This window comes from Macrobrachium nipponense, chromosome 45 (assembly GCF_015104395.2).
Source record: "Macrobrachium nipponense isolate FS-2020 chromosome 45, ASM1510439v2, whole genome shotgun sequence".
NCBI classification, from domain to species: Eukaryota; Metazoa; Arthropoda; class Malacostraca; order Decapoda; family Palaemonidae; genus Macrobrachium; species Macrobrachium nipponense.
Window position 1 is genome coordinate 50580566 of NC_061105.1, and position 18687 is coordinate 50599252.

The following is an 18687-nucleotide window of genomic DNA, read 5'->3' on the forward strand; positions in this document are numbered from 1 at the left end:
GTGGTTACAGTAGTCAGGTCCAGAGGGCTTAATACATAAATTAAATGTAAATAAAACTTTAACTTGATAGTAATCACAGTAATAATGAAAAATTAAAATATCAGCAATAAATGTAATAATGACAAAAACTGCAGATGACATCTTGCCAATACAGAGATTAAGTCCTTTAGGGGACAAAGGCCTCATTTTCCCATCTTTCCCACAATTTTGATTTTCTTCTTGCTTCACTCCTTAGGATGCTTTGTATGAGCGAGTTGCTGCTGTTTCTCACTCGGGTTACCAGACTGGACATTGTTCGCCTAACAATGATTTTTAAATTGTCCAGGTGGTTTTCTATGAACATCTGTGTGGCGGAGTGGTAGCGGGGAGTGTTTGTGAGGCGCCTCAGAATATCATTGTGCACAACAGTGATGCGTCGCATGGTCTCTCGGGTATAGTTCGTCCAGAGGGAACACCCATAGATACTGTAGCAGTACGAGCGGAAGAGCAGCAGTTTCACGTCTCGGTGACAGAAGGCAAACCTCCTTGCAATCATGTTGCCCGCTGCACATAGTTTACGACGCCTCTGTTCAATGTCTGCCGTATCTTTTAGGTCGTCGGTGATAATGTGACCCAAGTACGGAAATTCGTGCACAAATTCCAGCCGGTGGTTTCCGAGGAAAATTTGAGGTTCTGCAATATGCTTAAGCGATCTCGGGAGCAGCGACATGCATTGGGTCTTGGTTTCGTTGTAGATTATATCAAATTCCTCTGCATATTGGCGGCAAGTGTCGATGAGTCGTTGGAGACCTTGCACTGATGGGGAAATCAGAACCATATCGTCGGCGTAACAGAGGTTGTTTATAGTTGTTTCATTGACAGTGCATCCGATTGGGAGCGAGTTCAGTTTGACGTTCAAGGCATCTGTGTACGTATTAAACAGGTATGGAGAGAGAATGCCCCCTTGCCGAAGCCCGTTTAGGGAGCCGAAGGTGTAAGATAATACGTTTCCCCATTTGACACAGAATTGCTGTGTGGAGAACCAGCAATGTAAAATGCCAATTAGATATAGGGGTGTGCCCCTTTTATGCAGCTTCAGGAAGAGCTTCAGGTAGTTTACTCTGTCAAATGCTTTTCTCACAAAACAAAGGAAAACAGGAGAGGCTGATGATAGGTAGTAGTTCAGCAATTCTTTCAGTATGTAGATGCAGGTGTCGGTTGAGTGGTTTGCTTTAAACCCGAACTGGTTGTCAGTGGTGTGTAGAAAGGGGAGAAGTCTCACTAGAAGAACAGACTCAAGTATCTTCGATGCGATCGTTGTGATTGCAATCGGCCGGTAGTTGCCAGGGTCAGCTGCATCCTTTAGCTTGTTTTTGATTAATGGTATCAGGTGAACTAAGAGTAGGGAGTCTGGAAGAAACCGGTGAATTATGCACGCATTGAATAGGGCAGCTAGCAAAATGTAAATTATCGGATGGCAGAGTTTGAAGGCCTCTGCAGGAAGACCATCACAGCCGGGCGATTTATTATTAGGTAGGCTGTTTATGGCATCGCTGATGTTACCTGGCGTAAAACGGTCTGCAAAATGAAATTGAATGTTGTCAGTAAGGAGGTTATCTACATCCCTTCGGGAATCTTGATCATTTATGCAATTCAGGATATTGTTGAAGTGATCGCCCCACATACTTGCAATAGCTTCGTCTCCGACTGCTTCCCCTACTCTCTGTGATAGCTTTTTTAGTTTTGGGATTTAAAGACTGGATATCTTTCCAAAGACGAGGATAATCACCAGATTCTAAGTTTCTAGACATTGCATCGGCTCTTAGTTGTTTTTCATATAACCTGCAGTGCTTAAGAGCAAGTTTGAACTGCGCTCTCGCCTGTCTCATTAGCAATGCAGTGTGCCCTTCCCTGGGGCTACCATTTTGCCTCCACAGTAAAAACATTTCTCGTGAGTATGTATACAGATCTTTAACCAAGTCATTCCATCCAGGAATATTACGAGAATTACCTTGACGAAATCTGTAGGCAGTCCTGCCCGAAGCAAGCAAAGCGGAGATTATGTTCGAATAGAATTCATTCAGATCCCTCTTGTGGTGGTCATTTCTACAATTTGTGTTAGTACAAAGTAAGGCGTCTGCCGGTTGAACTATTGACCGCAACCTGGTTTCCGTGGTCGCCCTAAAGTATCTGGTTTTCTCTTGGTTTTTAAAATCCCAGTTTACCGCTGGTGGGCGATCAGTTAGGGGGTTCACGGTAGGGAGGGATGGGGTACTGAATGACACCTGTAATGGGATGTGATCGTAGCCCGTTGCAAGGTCATAGCGAATATTGCAGGTCATAATAGAATCATGAAGTTGTGGGGATGTGATGCAGTGGTCCAACCAGGAAGTTGTAATAGCGTCCGCTCTATTATGTACATATGAATAAGAGGAGGGAGGGAGGAGCATAACATCGCTAATTTGGAGAGCATGATTTTGACAGAAGCGAGTAAGTTCATTATAAAATTGTTTTGTGGGGTGTGAATTAAGGTCCCCTATTATACAAATATGATCAGCTGGAGAGTCATGAATAATACTGTGTAACTCCCCTAGGATCATGCAGTAATGATCAAAATTATTGTTATTTTCCCATGGCATATAAACATTGATAATTAGGATTTTAGAGTTCCCTATTGTCACTTGAATCCCCAGCAATCTGTCACTCCTGTAGGTCATCACCTTTATCGTATTGTCTAACGATTTGTGCCACAGGAAAGAAAGGCCTCCTTTCGGGCGACCGGCTAGGATTTGGTCTGTAACTTGCATCGATGAAGTCGAGAAGGTTCTGAAGTCTTCATGAATTGAATCGCATATGGCAAGGTCATGTGGCCAGAGGAGCGTTTCTTGCAATGCAATGATGCCTTTGAAATTTTTACAGAACATGTTTAGGAGAGGAATGTTCCGCTTGAGGCCAAAGATATTCCAAGAGATTATGTTTAATGTATCCATGGCTACTCACGAAGATGGGAGATGAATGCGCTGATCATTTGGGTGGATGGGGGGTTAGCCAGGGGGAGTGGGCAGTCACTCGCCGTGGGCGGTTGGCTGGCACTTGCGGTGGAAATGACCCTGGTTGGAGTGTCAGTAAGTTCCCCTGGGGGTGGTTGATCCCGGATTAGTCTGTATCTTGAAACTAATATATTAGGACCGAAATTCTCGCCTTTAAGAACGTCGAGGTGTTGAAATAGGCAGGTAATCCTGTAAGACACTTTATGTTTAATCCTGCATGGGAGTTCGTGGGAGATGAGTGGGTCAGAGCCAGTGAGAAACTTGACTCTCTCCACTATGGCATCTAGCGTCACCGATGAGCGCAGATTGTGAATTACTATGTGACATCTCTTCTCATATGTCGGGCGAGGTGAAACACGAATGTTGGGCTCCGGTCCGGCGGCCAAACGGGAGGTTCTTCTCTTCTTTCTGCTTGTTTGTATCTGCCAGCCGCCAGACCCCTCATGATCAGTTTCATCTGCATCTACGATGGGGGGTTGGGGGGGAGAGATAGGGTGGGGAGGATTACGAGGGCTAGTAATCATCACCGGAGATATATCTTCCACCGGAGGTACTGGGGAGGGAGAAGCGGTTGGGGGATCAACAGTCCCCTCGGAACGGGGCACTTCCGTGTTGCTGGGAGGCGAGGAAAAACTGGATGCTGCATTCGTAGTAGTCTGGTGGCTATCAGTGCGATTGTCTATCGATCCCTGCACTCCTTTGATCGCATCCCAGATCCGTGTGAGATTATTTGTTTCCACAGTTTTAAGACTGTCTAGGGATTCCTGTAGTCCTTTGATCACGTCCCAGATTCTTGATAATTTATCATTTGTCTCTTCAATTTTTTCTGAGTTTTTTCCAATTATATCTGAGAGAGATTTTGCTGTTTTGAAGGCATTTTCTGCCGTGTGGTACACCGCAGGTAGGCTTAGGTCAGCAGGGCCCTTTGGTGGCAGGTTGTAAGGGTCATCGGCGTAGATTTCCACCGAGCAGGTCCTTAGCCACTTAGTGATATACGATATTTTTTTGTGAGAGGACAAGTTCTTCGCGGATCGCTCCTTGAGAATGCTCTCTGGTATCAGATCTTTGCATTTCGTATATGCAACGTTGATTTCCTCATCGGAGAAGGCATCACTGACAGATTGTATAGCGGACTCGACGTCGGAACGGTTCGATTGGTATTGTAGATAAAAAAGACAATTGTTCGCGAGTACGGAACTTGTGTGTGGGGCACAGGCACCGGTAGGTGCCAGGGTCACTTGCGCAACGGTTGGAGGTTGGTCGGGTGACATTTTTGCAGTAAGGGAGGGGTCAAGCACTAACACATACACTGCATTCTTTTACCCACTTCACAGGACCAATAGGCCTCGAGTAGCTGTGATTTGAAAGATTTCTAAGGCACTGATTGGAGCAGAGAGAATATTAGAATAACTGCAATTGCATAACACTCTCCGGCTTACACGCCGGGTATTACGTGGAGACACTATTAACACATTGCTTACTATAAGAGGTATAATCACCAAGGGCGAAAAACCCTTCTTTTCTGTGAAGAAACGCGAGAGAGACCTCCAACACGTCCGCACCCCACACACACACACATATATAGGACTAAGCCCATGGCAGCCCTATACCCATTCACAGCTGAGACACAGAGGAGCTTCTCTCGGTGAAAACAGATGAAGAAATTAACTATGTGCTGAACAGTACCTACAACCAGAGAGAGATCCCATCTGTGACTCCAACCACAGGAGACGGCTCGTTCCCCCTGGTAAACTGCTGCAGAGGAATGATGCAGGTATCCAGACATCTCTGTTGCTGTGCAGCAAGAAAAGCCTCTTGCTCGCATGAAACATTGGATAGTCTCCAGCCGTGAGGCGCAAGCGACTCTACAGATTGGTGGAACCATTCTATGTGTGGCTGACACAACAAGTTGTGCAACAAGCGAATTTCTCTTGGTACCTCAATGAGAAGAGCTAGCTGGTCTGGATACCACATAGTGTACGTCCATTTCAGAGCCACTAGTGTCATTCTGAAGTTGCTAGTGATCATTGCCCTGTTGATTACTGGACGAAGAAGGCAGAACAGTCAAAAGGCATAAGCATCCAGGTTGTCCCATGGGTGCTGGAAGACATCTTCCACTGCAGTCCATAGGTCAGGGATGACAGAGTAATACACCTGGAGCTTTCTGTCGTGCCAGGTGGCAAACAGGTTGATCAACCACACATGCACCTGCATCATCAACTGGTGTAGTGAAAGAGACACTAGACCTCCTTGCTACTACTGTGGTGTTGTTGCTCATCACCACCACTGAGTGTCCCATCATGCAATCCTGGAACTCTTGAAGAGACAGGAACACTGCCTTGAGGTCCAGGATATTGATGTGAAGGCGCTTCTTGTCTCAGTTCGACACATCTGAAACCAGCAACTCCTCCACGTGTGTACCCCATCCCTCGGTTAAAACATCTGAGAGCACAAGTGTCTCAGGAGGGGGAGGGTGCTGAGACACTCCTATTACAAGGTCCCTGTCGTCCAGCCACCCGACTAAGTCCTGTCTCACCCTCTGCAAGAGAAATGATGGAAGATCCCATAACTTCATTCTCCACAGGCCCCGAACTGGTTGTTCCTGCTAGGACAAGAACTTTTCTTCTGCTTTCCGAACCTGCTTATACAAGATTCCGAGGGGTGGATGCTTGCTGCAGCTGCCATATCTAACAGCATGCCCAGGTACTTTATCCTATGTTTTGGCATGAGATCGGACTTCTTGAGATTCACCACAACCCCCAGGCTGTGGGATAACTCGAGAAGGAGATCTCTGTCTTGAAGCAACTGTAGACGAGACTTCATGAAGACATATCCCGCATGAATGAGCCTAAGCTGACACAAGGGTGAACACTCACGTGAACACCTGGGAAGCAGTCAAGAGCTCAAAATAAAGTGCCCTGAACTGGGGCACCCCTCCCTTAAGGATAAAACTAAAAGGAAAAGGATTCTAGTATAGTCCTTTGCACCTGTTACCCGTAGCTTAGCCGTCAAAAAATGTTTACTTCTGTTAAGATGTTGTGAGCAGCAGCAGCAGTCCAACAGCCAGTTGTCTAAGACTCGGATGCAAACCACCTCAAGGAGTTTTTAATCCTTCTTTCTACCAGTAGGACCTGGAAGGAAGTGATTCTTTTCATACATTTTCAACACCTGATGTACCAGCAATGAATGTGGTGGTGTAGCCTTATTCCTGAGGAGTGTGCTGCAGTGTTTACGGGCACTGTCTGTTTGAAGTTTTCTACAAAGCTTGTCATCATCTTGGCATGAGTGTGATGAAATCAAAAGCCTGAACATAACCTCTTCGTATACCTAAATACCGCTATGGTATTCATTATAGGTAAGGGTATACCTGAAAGTGGGGCACTGGTTAAGCCCTTGGTAAATTCTAGCTCTTATTAAATTGATTCCTTAAGAAAGGCCTTGCTAGTCTTGAAATCAAGTAATCATCAAAGTATATGTCTTATGTCTTGGCATCTAGTGCCATATTGACTGCGTTAGCAGTTTATGTCACTTAATGTTACATTTGTAATATGTATTGGTGCTAGGATGGTCATAAGCCATTTTTGAAAGTTAATGACTAGCTTTAACATGATTATTTTCTTCAAGACGAGTATGGATAGGATATTTAAAGGGTTTGGTTTTCTTTATGCTATTCATGTGTTAATTACCCATCCTAATTTCAGGTGATTCCTGAACTAAATCAGGAATACGTTGTGTACCCACCAGCTACTTCGCATCACTAGTTATAGTGAATGAGAGCCTCTTGGGTTTTTCTGGGCTCAGCTCGTGTCGCTGCGCGAAATATCCTTTAATCTATTATTTCTAGGGTAAATGTACTAACACATACCAGAGAATAAATAAATAAAGAAAAAGGTCAGTATAACTGACTCGCTCACCCTCCAAGAGGGTGTCGGTATGAACACTATGGCGAGTGAGACCACTACCACGAGCCAAATGCCAATAGAAATCTCCCACTACAAAACCCTCCAAGAGGGGAGCCGACCCACAGAGTGGGCAGCGAGTACTACTACTACTCCATCCCATGCTGCCGACTGCTGCGCCTCTGGTGGCCATCCTGAAGTTAGCAGACAATCTTGGGCGAAGGGATGGGTAGGGCGGGATTTCGCTGGCGACACGAGCCAATCGCCCAGAAATAGATTTTTCCTTACGTCAAAATCCCTTTTCTGGGCTCAGCTCGTGTCGCTGCGCGAAATCGTACCAGAGAAATAGCACAAGATTGTAAACAAAATTAATAAAATAAATCAAAATAGGTCTCAAAATAAAAGATAAAATAAAATCAAAAGAATATAATTGCTAAAAAGATACATATACACAGTGATACAAAAAAGAAATATGCTTAAATTACACTTAATTCTAATAATATTTCTTAACTTAAGGTAATTTACATATATACAGAGGTAAAATGGCTTACATGTATCAAAAGGGTATCTGTGTAAAGCTATGTATCAAAAATTCTAGAGCAATTAATATAATCAAATGAGCAAACAACTCAACAATAATAATATATAAAGGAATGTATATGACTTAATATACAAAACCCGTAACCATTACAATTAAGATGTATCCCCTAGCATAAAAATAAGGGGATAACATCCATGAGATCAATATCCGTAATCACCTGTGAGTGTCCCTAGCAAAAAAATAAGGGACACCCACTACATCATCATAAAAGCAGCTAAGACACAAGGTGACTGTAAATGAACAAGGCAGGAATAGACGAACTGTTGGGTGAGGCAGGTAGAAAGGAGGACTGGATCTTCTACTAAAGATTAGTTAGAGTCAGGGGAAACTATGTTACCCGCTGCTACTGCTGAAAATTTCAGAGCTTCCAAGGACTTAAGGTAATGACGTTTGAACACTGTCGGCGATTTCCATCCGGTATACTTTTTCAACTCATCGAAGTTCATATGTTGGAAATAGTTAATTGAGGTGGCTACTGCCCTGACATCATGTGCTTTCGGGAAAGAGTCAGGATTGGCTTGTTTAATGAAGTACAGGATTTGTTGCCTGATGCCTTTAATGGATAAAGTTCCACCTTTTTCCCTCTTAAAGAGGGGACCCGATGAGGATGAGGAGGTCCTGGACAGAAAGGCTCGTAAGGCTGAAACTGGGCAAAGAGATACATCTTGTGGAAGGGGTAGTACCTTCCAAGGTTCCCACCTCATCAAAGGATCTTCATTCTTTGCTATAAAGCTACGTTCCGGAGAAAGTAGGACTTCCCCCGTGGGAAGGAATTGAATATGATCCAGATCTCTGGATAAAGCCGACAGTTCTGAAATTCTTGCTCCTGAAGCCAAGCTTAATAAAAATAGAGTTTTTCTTAAGAGCATTATAAACGAGCATGTGTCATTATCGGTTTCTGAAGCCAGTTTTAGAGCATCGTTTAAGAACCATGATACTGACGTAGGCCTTACAGAAGGTCTAAGTCTAGCACATGCCTTAGGAATAGACGAGAAGTAGGAATCCGTCAAGTCTATGTTGAATCCAAATTGAAATATCTTTTTCAAGGCTGACTTGTTTGTCGTAATCGTGCTAGCTGCTAAACCTTTTTCAAATAGGGATCTGAAAAAGGATATAGCTGAATTAATTGTCATGATTCTAATATCTGATTCTCTCAGGAAGATTGCTAACTTTTTGACAGCAGCATCATACTGTCTCAAAGTTGAATCCCTTTTATCGGATTCCAAGAAGAGAATATTCTGAGGGTCAATATTCGCATCTCTTTTCGCTGCAAACTTCATGAAATCCATAAAGTTAGGGTTTTGAGAATCCCTGAGGAAGCGAACACAGTCTTCGTTTGTACTGACTGGGAGAGCCTGGGATTGGGGATCCGAAGAGGACGAAGACCCAGTTCCAGAATTAGGGGATACCAATTGCTCTTCGGCCAGTCTGGGGCTACTAGAGCCACAAAATCCCTTATTTAGGTATTTATGTTCACTTGAGGGAAATTTCTCTGTGTATGTTGGTATATTATTACGTAATATGCTGATTAATTGCGTTTTTGTGTTTTCTTGGTACCTCTAGTTTACGAGTATTTTGGTGTGTCTGGTATAAAATATACAGGATAGTAATAAGTTAGGCAATAAAGAGGCTCTCGAAATTTGGTGTAGCTCGCTCTCTTGTATTGGCGATTATTGCTAAATATTTTTGTCAGGTAATATATTTTTATCATGTCTGAATTACTTCAGCTCATTACTCAGAGAAAGGTTCTCCGTTAGAAGGTAACAGATGCTTTTTGAGTTTCATTATTCTTACTGACATTCAATGGACCCATATGATCAATAAACACATTTGCAAATGGATTGGATGGAAGATTAGACCTGAATTCCCTATATGAATTCTGACTTAGTTTGAAAGTTCTGTCATTAACATGCTTACATTGCACATATTGTTTTAATGCTTTTTTGATTGTTGAAAAATGCTTTGGGATATGAAAATGTTGTCGAATTTCAGCTACAACTGAATAACACCCAGAATGAAAAAGATTAATGTGAGCATCCACTCTCTTGGCAGTAAAACAGGGAACCATCATTAGCACTAAACCATTTCCTAAATTCACCTTTAACCCTAAGAAACCATTTTCATCCATGAACATATTAAGCGGAGTAATAAGGTTAGGAATGGCCTTCAGATTAAAATGATTCTTACTCTGAAAATAAATAAAGGTATTTGGTAAAAAACCCTCTCTGATCAGTTGAAGTAACTCATTTACTTGCTTCTGCAAAGAAATTTGAGTTAGTGTCAGATGAGGTTTTATAACCTATACCCGCCTTAGACTTCCAGTTTCCTATGCCTGAGTATTCTGTGATAAATCAAAATCAACTTACGAAAGCTGGAATATTTGCAGGGATCAATAACATATTCAGGAATACCTGTTTGAGAAGAAAATGTAGTTTGAGTAAGGTCTGCTGGAGGATGGGTATTTGAAAATAGTATTTGAAAATGGGCATCCTTCAGATCTACCATAATCATAAAGTCTTTATCTCTGATGGAAATGAGTCAGGTGAACAAATTTGTTCAAGGGTGAGAGATCAATGACTGTTCTCCAGGCTTTGATTCTATCTTTAAGAGATTGAGTTGGCTGTAAAAACCTCTGGACTAATGTGTCAAGGCTTCCACAGCACGTTTCCTCAACAATGCTGCGATGTCCATCTGCAAGCCGAGTGCGTAGGAGCAGAATTGGATTGGATTGTCTGTGAGGGGTGATCAAGACTGGATGGGAAGTAGAGCCCTCCCAAAGGACACTTACTACCCATATCTGGGCTCCATGTTGCTTCCATGTTGCCCACTGACTCAACAGCCACCTGCTCACTGACAGCAGCTTGTGGAAGGGAATGCCGACCCTAGCGTGACCCTCCCTTCTTCTTTTTCTTGCCTCACTTCACTTTGTTGGACTGGTGCACCTTTCTTGACAGGGGCAGAAGAAAGCTAGGTGGTTACTAGAGTGCCCTTTGAAGCCTGGAGAACTGCTAACCAGGCCTGAAGATTGGCCCGTAGTGACATGTGAAGGCCTGGAGGCCTTTGTCACTAGCTGGTGGACAACCTAGTCATTGTTTTCAACACAGTGTGTACCTCTTCTCGAGAAGAGAGAGAGGTGGAGCCGGGCACTAGTCCGTTCTGGAGAGCCGGAGCAGAGTCCATGCTTGGAGATTCCAGAAGGGACAACATCCCTTCTCTTAAGCAACAAGTTGGTCCACAGGTTTGCTGTCTGATTATTCATGTAGGAAATCACCCTACCACCAGATTGGCAGTCTCCCAAAGGTGGTGTCTTCTGCAGGGTTGATTACCCGCCACCCCCACACAGAAGCAGCAACCTTGGACATTGTGAGGGACCACAAGTCCAGCCAGGAAACTGCCTGGAAGGATGCCATGGCAGTGGCTTCCAGGTTTGTCACTTCTTGTTGAGTGAGGACCAGCTCCTCTGCACCAAGCAGCTGCAGTGAAAGACCTGGAGCTAGGTGTAACAAGTTCTAGTCTACCTGTCTAGTTGGCAAGGGCTGCGTTGAGGGCATATATTTCTTCTGGCAAGGCAGAGGCTGGGGAAGTAGCTTAGCCAATCGGTTGGACTGTAGAGAACTCTCCTTCCCAGCGACAAGAGAGTTAACTTGATCTAGTACACCCTCGGCAAGCGAGGACCACAGCAAGTGTAGCGAAGTCCTGGGCTCCTTTTTGGGAACCCAGTAGCCCTCAAGGCATGACAACATACCAAGGCTATGATCTCAGCAAAGGTCCTCTGCATCCCAGGAGAATCTGTGTCTCAGGGTATAGGAACCTCGAGTCCTTTCAAGGCACAGTCCTCCCTCGACACTCCCTGCATGTGAGAGAACCTCACCAGATCCCCCTGCTCCCTGCTCAACCACTTGGGCATACAAACGGGTAGATGTAAGAACCTTGCCTGCTTTGTATGTCCTTGTGGAGGGGCTATGATGTCCCAGACATGAGCCCTTCTGTCCAACTTGTGGTTATCGGCATAACACCAAGAAGTCGAGGGGCATGAGAAAGGGAGTAAGTACCATTACCTGTCCTTTCAGAGCCAAAGGTTCAGGGAGGAGAGGCAGTCCGCGCACAACTGTCAACCCACAGTGGCTATGGCTATATGGGTCTAGGAGAGTTCTTCCTCTTACATGAATGCAAAGTGGGACTGTCCCGAGGAGAAGGAAGAAGCTCGCGTGAACGTACATGAGGGCTCTCGTGTGGTGAGCAAACCAGCTCCTGCTTATGCAAGCTGGCCAGTAGTTGCATACTCTCAGGCACAAGCGTACCCCATCTTCTCGACATGCTCCTCCCCAGACCGGAGTCTCCAGGCGAGGGGGCGGTTGTAAGGGGGACCTCGAAGAGACTTCCAGCAAGTTGAACCTTGAGTCAACTTTGCTCTCACAGGACCCTGGCCTCATACTCGGGTAAGTAGTGGTGGGAGGAGGGGAAGCACTGCATGCTTTGATCCCTTTCTCTTTCGCAGACCTGAACCAGATGGTGGTGATGACTCCCCATTACTGGTAGGGGTAGCTTAAGGTTTTATGGAAACCTGAGTACTCTGAGATATACTTGCTTTCTTGGAGGTTTGTATGTTTGCTTCCACAGGACACGTAGGTCCCTCGGAAGACCCCTCTGCTTGAGAGTCTGTAGAAACTCATGTAGAGGTAAGCACAACACTCCACTTGGAGACAGAGCTCTGAGCAGAAGTGCCAGGTGCTTGGACCTTCTCAGAGGTCTACACACCCTCAACTCCCTCCCAAGTCAACGGGCCTGAAGGACACTCATGATGCGGCCCCGAGTTTGAAGACCAGGGGGAGCCAGCTAGATACCCCCATGTCTCTTTTGGAGGGAGAGACACAACCTTGTGAAGACCAAGTACAGGACTTCTTCCAGGAGGGAGACTCGACCTCTTTTTTCCTCTGCTTGTGGGCTTTGGTGGAGGGAGGAGAGGAGGCAGCAACAGATGAAGATAATGAAGAAGATGGTGCTTCCTAGTCCTTTTCTTTGACTTCGTGGATTTAGCTTTCTTCTTCTTCGCCTTCTTCAGGAGGGTGTGGATGATCAGTTCCTTGAGGTTGACAGTAAGCTTGGACACAGAAACCCGGGGAGCAGCAGACACCAAATGGACACAGCAGGGCAGCAGAGGCAACAGTCATGGCAGTCACGGCAGGGGTTGTCGCCATCAGGTGAAAAGACACACTTAGGGGCATCAGGTAATTGGTGTCACCGTTACTGTGGACGTGGGCAGCTCGAAGTAGACTTAAGATGCCTTGAACTGAGGGAGCTCCCTGGAGGCCAAGAGAATGTCAGGTCTAACAGGGTTCCTCCTCCTCCATGCCTGAGAACAAAGTTGGGTGGGGAGGGGGGATAGGTTCCATTCACACTTAGTGTGAATGATTAAATGGAGACCAACAAAGGGAGGCCATCCCGGGCTCCAGTCCCCCAGTGACGATCTCTGCCTGGCTAAGTGACGAAGATGACAAAAGGGAAACATCTCCTGAAGGTGACTTAGCAAAGCAGGGAAAATCTGCTGACAGGAGGAAAGTATTTGAAGGATTACAAGTGTCATTCAGTACCTCATCCCTCCCTACTGTGAACTCTTTAACTGGCCTCTCACCCACCAGCTGTTAACAGGGATTTTAAAAACCAACAGAAAACCAGATACTTTAGGGTGACCACAGAAACTAGGTTGCGATCAATGGTTCAACTGGCAGACGCCTTACTTTGTACTAACATGAAATGTGGAAATGACCACCACAGGAGAGATCTGAAAGAATACTATTTGAACATATTTTACACTATGCTTACCTTTGTTACTGTGGAGGCAAAATGGTAGCCCAAGGGAAGGACACTTTACACTGCTAATGAGACAGGCGAGAGCACAGTTCAAACTTGCTCTTGAGCACTGCAGAATAAATGAAAAGCAATTAAGAGCTGATGTAATGTCTAGAAATTTAGAATCTGGCTATCCTCGTCTTTGGAAACACATTCAAACCCTAAATCCCAAAACTGAAAAGCTATCACAGTGAGTAGGAAAAGCTGTCGTTGAAGAGGCTATTGCAAGAGTATGGGGTGATCACTTCAGCACTATCCTGAAATGCATAAACAATCAAGACTCCCAAAGGGATGCAGATAACCTCCTTACTGGTAACATTCAATTTCATTTTGCAAATCATATTACGCCATGTAACATCAGCAATTTCCATAAACCACCCAGCTGAGATGGTCTTCCTGCAGAAGCTTTCAAATTCTGCTACCTGATAATTTACATTTTGCTAGTTGCCCTATTCAATGCATGCATAATTCACCAGTTTCTTCCAGACTCCCTACTTTTAGTTCACTTAATACCATTAATCAAAAACAAACTAAAGGATGCAGTTGAACCCGGCAATTATCGCCCAATTGCAATCACTATAATTGCATCGAGGATACTTGAGTCAGTTCCTCTATCGAGACTTCTCTCCTTCATACACACCATTGACAACCAGTTCGTATTTAAAAGGATACCAGTCAACAAACCAACATCTTCATCTACATCCTGAAAGAATTCCTGCTCTATTACCTATCATCAACCTCTCCTTTTTCCAATTTTTTTGTAGATGTGAGAAAAGCATTTGACAGAGTAAACTACATGAAGCTCTTCCTGAAGCTGCAAAAAAGAGGCACGCAACCTGAAAGTTACAGCAGTTACAGAACACAGGCGTTATAAACTAAGTGTAACTGGCAACATGATTGCAAGGAGGTTTGCCTTCTGTCACCAGGACATGAAACTGCTGCTCTTCCACTCGCACTGCTACAATATTTACGGGTGTTCCCTTTGGACGAACTATACCCGAGAGACCAAGAGACGCATCACTGTCTCTTGGTCTCTCGGGTATAGTTCGTCCAAAGGGAACACCCGTAAATATTGTAGCAGTGCGAGTGGAAGAGCAGCAGTTTCATGTCCTGGTGACAGAAGGCAAACCTCCTTGCAATCATGTTGCCAGTTACACTTAGTTTATAACGCCTGTGTTCTGTAACTGCTGTATCTTTCAGGTTGCGTGCCTCTTTTTTGCAGCTTCAGGAAGAGCTTCATGTAGTTTACTCTGTCAAATGCTTTTCTCACATCTACAAAAAAATTGGAAAAAGGAGAGGTTGATGATAGGTAATAGAGCAGGAATTCTTTCAGGATGTAGATGAAGATGTTGGTTTGTTGACTGGTTTCCTTTTAAATACGAACTGGTTGTCAATGTTCACCATGACATTCTGAGATGCCTCACAAACATTCCTCGCTACCTCTCTGCCACGCAAATGTTTTTAGAAGACCGCCCAGATAACTTAAAAATCATTGTTAAGTGAACAATGTCCAGTCTGATCACCTAACTGAGAAACAGCAGCAATTTGCTCATAAAAAAGCATCCTACGCAGTGAGGCAAGAAGATCTAAATTGTGGGAAAGATGGAAAAATGAGGGGACTGTTCGCTAAATAACTTAATCTCTATTTTTGTAAGTGTCATCTGCAGAGTCTATCCTTATTATTATATTTCTATGATTATTGTTTTTGCTGGTATTTTCTTTTTTATTTCATTAATACAGTGAACATTATCAGTAAAGTTTTGCTACTTTCAATTTTTGTATTAATTAACCTTCTGGACCTGACTACTGTAACCACCTAAGGTCCCCAGCTGGAATTTAATTATATGCAATCTGTTCACTAATTTTTATTGTTTTTAATGTTTTTACTACTATTATCAATATTATTACTGTTATTACCTTTATTATGAATAATACCTTTAAACTTTTTCAGCAACTGTGTGGATATTGCCAATTTACCATTTTTATCACATTATCTCATGCATCTAGATTGTATATGTTATTTTCTATACTTTGTATATTTCATGTATATGGCATTGAGCTGAAATAATATACATTATTATCATTGATTAGAAATTCACAATCTTGTGAAGAATAAAAATCCACAAGAGTATTTTACTACGTAAAAGAAACAGACTTTCGAATACATGAACAGTGTTCCTCATCAATGTTGATGTTAAAATGTTGTTCAGGATTTAAGCCAGAACCAAGTAAAAGTAAACAATTTCCTTATTCTCAAGTCATCCCTATGAACGGAAAGCTTCCATTCTCTCTAAACCTGCCCCTCTTCATTCCCATTGGCTGCTCTGGAATTAATCTCCACAGGTGTCCTGAAAAGGGAGGAGCTTCTCTAGGTTGAGATTTTAAAAGGACAGGGCCACAGCAGCTCTCCCTTAGAACTTTCTCACAGGCCAGACGCCTCTCACCTGCAGAACACCACTCCCCCCTCCCCTTTTTGCTCCCCTGCTTCCTCTGGGGATCCCATAAGTGTCTTACAACATCCATAGTGCACAGAAATATCAGCAGATGGGAAGACAACAAGACCAAGGATTTCCAGGTGGTTTAAGAGTAATTTCAAATGCAGTCAGTGAATCGTTTTTGCCTCTTGTCTGTATTTCGTTTCATCGTTCCAAGGCGACTTTCCCCCCTTCTTGTTTCAGCTTCTCACTCCCCAGTTTTGGTTCAATCCTGTGATTAATTCCCCTTGAGATGCTAGTAAAGATATCAAACATCACCCTAGTTACTCAAGCAACGTAGTATTCCTTTCTGCATAAGCTCCCAGTCATTTTATGCCCCCCCCTTGAGTGAGCTTTAATATGCAATGCTATTAGCAAATAATGGGTAATGCTTTCCTACGTTTCCATCGCTGTAGTTCAGATGCTAGAACGCAATCTCTTTACATACAAAGATACTGCCTGATTGTGAGAGAAATATTGGGAACCCTTGCATTTACATAACCCACTTTGCACAAATCAATTCTCTAGGTCTGGGTCATTTCCAAGACATGTGCTTCTGGTGGGCCTGCAATCAACCACCTTCCATTAATTTCTGGACCTACATGCAATTTAAATGTAAATATAGTCCATTAAAACTAAAGTCCAGAGTTTATGTAAATTCTCCTTTTCAGTAGTATCAGCTTTTAGCCATAGATTTTGTTTGTTATAACCCTCATCCCACCTCACAAGGCCATTTTAGGAGTGCAAGAAGGTTACATCCCCACTTTGTAAACTTAGGGTCAAGCAGTTGATAATAATGTAAAGTGAGAGGGTAGTTTCCTACTGAAGAGCATCTAAAAAGGTGGGCAGGGCGAGAAGATAACAATCCATCATCGAAGTGCTGGTTCGAGTGTTGTGTTATTCCAAATTCAACAGGCGGTTGCGCCAACCTCCTTGATCTTCGAACTTGCAAAGTTGCTCCTGCTTGCATAATCAGATACATTCACAGGGATGTTGGCTATCTGGAGAGAGAGGGGAACAGGAAACAGAGCATCAGAGTTCACACAGTCACCTTCAGTTTTGAAATTAAAATGTTTTAGGTACTGTTTGGCAATGAACCAGTTGATAAAAGGGTCTTCATTTGTAAGTGAATTATCTTCAAAAAATATTCCCATGTTTATAGCAGCAATTTCAACTAATCTTCTCACGTAAGAATCATCACTTTTAAAAAATAGTTTGTGCACCATCCCAATTTATTCTGTGGTCTAAATTAAAACTATGAGCCACCTAAGCACTACCCTGTGCATGAGGATCATAGGCCCTTCTGTGTTCCCTTAATTTTATGTCCAGTACCCTACCATTCTCCCCATAGTAACAACCATTGCAATCATGGCATGGAACCTTGTAAACATGGAACCTTGTTTCTCTTGGTACTATTATTGTTCTTTGTAAGAGCTTTTGCCAAAGTGTTTTTATAGGTATAAACAATTTCTATATCCTTTTGGTATTTATTTATTTATATAATCATCTACTTTTGAGACTTAATTGTCAAAGGGCAATGATTCACGTTTCTTGTTATTCATTTTCTTATTAGCTTGACCAATATAAAACTTCGTTTTAGCCTGGCTGATGGTGTCAGTAATAAAATGTTCAGTGTACTTAAAAGACATAAAGGTTTATACATGGTTAAATTCTCCGTCTAGAAATGTGAGGTCATATATGTGAAGTGGCCTTAAAAACAAAGCTAATAATTACATTCCTTTTAACTTGTTGTGAGTGGTGGGAAAAATAATGAATATAGTTTTCTTTGTTAGTAGCTTTTCTAAAAACTGAAAATTTGAAAGAGTCACTGTTTACATCCCTATGATCTTCATGCACAGGGCAGCACTTTGGTGGCTCATAGTTTTAATTTAAACCACAGAATTAATTGGGATAATGCAAGAACTACTTTTAAGTAATGATTCTCGCATGAGAAGATTAGTTGAAGGTGCTGCTATAAACATGGGAATATCTTTTGAAGATAACAAGTCATTTACAAATGAAGACCCTTTTATCAACTGATTCAATGCCAAACAGTACCTAAAACATTTTAATTTCAAAACTGACGGTGACAGCGTAAACCCTGATGCTCTGCTTCCTTTTTTTCTGACTATGGCACCAATGCAGTGCAAGCAGGAGCAAATTCGCAAGTTTGAACATCAAGGAGGTTGGCACAACTGCCTGTTGAATTTGGAATAACATAACACTTGAACCAGCACTTCGATGATGGACTGTTATCTTCTCACCCCACCCACCTTTTTAGATGCTCTTCAAAAGGAAACTACCCTCTCACTTTATATTTTAACGTCAACATTGATGAGGAACACCATTCAGTTGTTCAAATGTCTATGTTTTGCATAGTAATATACTTTAATAAATAATTGTGGATTTTTATGACACATTATTATCATTAATTATATTAGCCACCAAGGGAGTCATCGGGGGCATGCTACCATCAGAGGACGACTTGGGGGGCCTCTTCTTATACTTCCTCTTCAATGAATACTTTGACCACTGCTCCGGAATCCAGGAACAACACTCATCACATACAGAATTAGGGTTACACTCATACCCTCTGCACTTGCCTTCTGCACCAGATGCAGAGATTATGAGGATCAACTTCATAAGCAGAACAATTATGGCGATGATCCCTGTCCTGTAGCAACTGTGAGCAAGAGATTGCCAGGACTAGGCAGCCAGTAGTCGAGATACCTCAAGAGATGTTTTCTTACCAAGTAGGCCCAAGCTGATACCAGGGTGAATAATCTCGTGAACACCTGAAGGGCAGTCGGGGGCCCAAAACAAAGTGCTCTGAA